Below are 3,985 nucleotides of genomic sequence, written 5' to 3'. Positions count from 1 at the left end.
AGGCATCTTGATGGATGCGCGGGGGAAGGATGTAATGGCCTTCATGCGCTCTATAATTGCTAACAATTACAGAGATTGCTTTATCCACTATAAAGACCACCCAAAGAGGTTGGCTGATGAGACCCTCGCTACTGTTTGCTCTAGGTATCCTAACCCCCCCAATCGCCAGTTCACAGATAAATGGGCCAAGTCAAAGATTGTTACGATACTTAGCAATAAAAGATCTTCCCTTAAGAGGCAGGCACTAGTGGAGCTTGCCAGACTTGAGGCAGGTCAACCTCCAAGGGGCCCGCCCCACACCGCTCAGAAGCGTGAGTGGAAGAAGGCAATGAAGTCAGCGAGGAAGGAGCCCAGTCTACAGCACGTGGAGGCACGGAGGATCCAGATGGAGGAGTATGGGAGCGCGCATTTTGGAGCAGGGGGTGTTGAATCATGGGAGGCCCAATTTGTAAGTATCGATCTCAAATTATATTGCTTATGTAGTTTATTAGGAGGTTGGTTGTTTCTTTGTACTAATCCCTCACAAAGTGTATCGCGGTCATGCAGCTTGAGATCGTGGGCAGATACCCTACTCCAGTGGAGATAGCCTACCACCGCCACCATCGCAGAGGAGATACATGGAGGCACTTCTATGATGACAGGTTGATTACTGAGGAGCAGTATACTCGAGCGACTGGACATGCCCCCCAGGTATTTGAAAGTAATTAAATAATGCCAAAATTATAAGTAAAGATTTGATTTTTCATACATTGATATATGTTGTCCCTTGTTTACAGGGCGCCCCTGCACAAGACGATGAGGAAGACGAGGAAGGAGGTGCAGAAGGGAGCGCAGAAGGCAGCGCATCAGGGAGCGAGGATTAGTCGTAGAAGTAGTGCTACTATTCTTTTTTGTACTTAAAGCCATTGGCTTGGCTTCGTGCCTCTTGTATATAGACTCCTCTTATTTTTTGTACTTGAAGCCACATGACATGGCTTAGCTTCCTTATTTTTTGTACTTGGAGCCACATGACGTGGCTTAGCTTCGTGCTATATGTATATACAAGCACTTTTTGAGCTTTCAATTTTATTGCGTTTTGGAGTTGTAATATTTTATTTGGAATTGTAATTAAAATGAGGTTGGCTGTAAGAATTGAATTACAGAATGTGGATATGGGATTCTTGTAACTATATAGCATACACAACATACACAGTATTCTGTAAATTTTTTTTTTTTTTTTTAACGCGTCTATCAGTGCGTTTACAAACGCGTTTATATTCGTGTCTGTCTGTTCGATATGCGTCTATACGTGCGTCTATCAAAGCGTTTATTTGCGCGTCTATTTACGCGTGTATGAGCGCGTCTATACGCGCGTAAGTCTGATATATAGACGCGCTAATAGACATCTCCTGACGCGCAAATAGACGCGCCCGTAAGTTTTTTATTTAGTTCATGAAACGCGTCTGTGCGCGCGTCTATGGGTGCTTTGTCTTGTTGTGAAAAGTGAAAGAAAGTTGTGTTCAAATATTCACAAGTACAAGTGAAATTAATTTTATTTAAATGTGCAAGTGAAAGGAAGTCACATCCATTCACAAAATATGAGTAAAAGAATCCCTTTTCTAAAGCAATCATTCATTCACATTCACAACTAAATATGTTAAACCCATTCACAAGTGAAAAAGTAAAAGACTAATTTTTATATGATACTACTCAATCGTTCGCTTAGGCAAGTGAAAGAAAATTGCATTCATTCATAAGTAGCAAATAATACATTTGTATTCACAAGTACAATTATTATTATTACTTTTCACATGCGAAGATATAAAAAAATCAAATTCACTCACAAGCGCAATTGCAAGAATGTATTTTCAATAACACATTTATTCACATCTGGTTCCATTGCTTCCTCAAGAACCATGTGTTTTAGTGTCTCTCGTAATAAATATGTATTATAGCACGTAGAATTAGCAAAAGGAGTATGTTTATACATCTTAAGTAATTGCACGATCTATATGGGGATTTTACATAGTGAAGCCCCTACGTAGAGTCTAAAGCTTTTCTTCAAAGATGGTAGGCTATCTTTTCTCATGATTTAGGAGTCATGGTCAAACTCACTCCTAGCAATTGCCAAGATTCCTTGTGTAATGCCCTAGTGAGAATTCAGCACGGTGCACAATGCCATGTTTGTTAAAGACTATACGGATCCATGATAGATTGGTTTGTCCAATGGAATCTTCTTTTCTCAAACTGAGTATACGAGAGATGGACTGCATTGTAGGTCTTATGGTATGATTGTACATAATTCAATAACTAATGGAAAATGTGAGTTGAGGAAGGTAATCCCATGATGGGACAGAGATGTGGGTGTAGGAGTTCTCAGTTGGTCCAAGGGGATCCGCTTTTCTCTAGATGCATCTAGGCTAGGACAAAGATGTGGGTCTAAGAGGATCCACTTTTTTCCAAATTATGTGATGTGGAGGTGATGTGTGTCAGGGAGCCACATGGAGAGATTGAATTCCCTAAGGACGAAATACAAAGATGTGGATCAAGAAGTTTGTCTAAGGGGATCAACTTTTTTCCAAACTTTGTGTCTAGCTAGAGTCACATGGAAACCTAGAGGTATGTCATCTAAGGACGTATAGAATATTCACGGGATCATGTAAGGCCTTCATCGTGCACCCTGTTTTTAGAGCTTTGCATAAGCTTGCCTAGAGGAGCTTCATCGGCCGTTCAACATTTCATTCAACCCATCTCTCAATTTAATTTAGAAGTTGCGGTTTTTTTCCTGTTCTGTCGAATCCCCGCAGGCCGTGGTTGTCACAAGAGTAGCCAAGGGCTTACGGGTTAGCTGGAAGCGGCCAGTCGCATGACTTATGCTTCTAATTGCGGGGATGCATGACATGTCCAGGCAAGTAGAAGATTGACCCTGAGAACGGGTGCAAGCACACGGTCTGCAGGTGGAAATTCGCCGCTTCTTTGAAACCAACTTGGAGTTTTTATGTTCCAGTAATTCGACTTGCTTATCCGTCCTGTCACTCCCTTGCGATCAAATCTAGCGGAGAGTTTTCACCTGCCACCATGCGCTGGCCGTTGATCTCAAATATGAGTGTCAGTAGACGAACGCAAGCAGCAGCAAATTACAATCAACTGTGTTTTATGTTCCGTGTCTAGTATTTCCGCTTCGAGTATTCTGTTTCTTGAAAGAGATACCTACTGCACCTTAGTTTAAACGTACGTGGTCTCTCCCTTTCCTCTCTTGCTTGTGCAATTTGAGACACTCACATCTAGAGAAGAGAAGAAATAGAGCATGAATATCTTGCCTTCAAAATGTCACTCAATGTTCATATTCTGAAATGTTGTTTTCAGTTAAGGTGAATGTTTTATGGGTCCTTCTAAATAGTTATAGTACTCAAATGCAGCAGCTCATTAACAAGTTACGACTTTTACCGGATCTATGAGGCACCGTGATTTATTCTCATACACTGTATCAACGTGTTCACCTCTCTAATAGTATTCCTGGATGGCTGTTGATCAATAATAACATACGGTTCGCAAGTTTCTGCAAAGGTGGAGGTAAAGGCATGATCCTACCTCGAGCCCTGCATTTCGCAGGCTTCCAGTTTTTCGAAAAATTTCTGAAAAGTGAAATTTTGGCAAACATGGCCAAAACTGTCTGGGAGCGTAGAGAAACATAGTAAGACGCCGTCTGTGGGAATCGAACCCACGACCACGTGGTTAAAAGCCACGCGCTCTACCGGCTGAGCTAAGACGGCCCTATTAGCTAATAATCTAATTCAATATCTCTTGATATCTTTTTTTTTTTCCTTGCCGAATCTGGCTATCTTATGCACAACATGGATGCGCTCTTTCTATATGCTTCTGTCTTTGTACAAAACAAAATCGTAACGAATGGACAAGAACGATAAGTTCCAGTAGAACACAAGAACGTGCATAACTAGTGTTGGATCTAAAGAAAGACCCGCTGTCTTTAAACCTGTGTTCTATC

The 3,985-nt window shown here is 41.4% G+C and overlaps 1 non-coding gene across 1 annotated transcript; it reads right to left on the bottom strand.

The window, feature by feature from the left end:
• Positions 1-3,679: 3,679 nt before the first annotated feature.
• On the bottom strand, positions 3,680-3,752 carry TRNAK-UUU (transfer RNA lysine (anticodon UUU)). Its single transcript has one exon. It is a non-coding gene; the product is annotated as a tRNA-Lys (tRNA).
• Between the last annotated feature and the right edge of the window lie 233 nt (positions 3,753-3,985).

This window comes from Dipteris shenzhenensis, chromosome 6 (genome assembly GCF_047967505.1).
Source record: "Dipteris shenzhenensis isolate YYH24624 ecotype China chromosome 6, Dip_SZ_1.0, whole genome shotgun sequence".
NCBI classification, from domain to species: domain Eukaryota; kingdom Viridiplantae; phylum Streptophyta; class Polypodiopsida; order Gleicheniales; family Dipteridaceae; genus Dipteris; species Dipteris shenzhenensis.
This window is presented reverse-complemented; position numbering and strand designations above follow the sequence as displayed.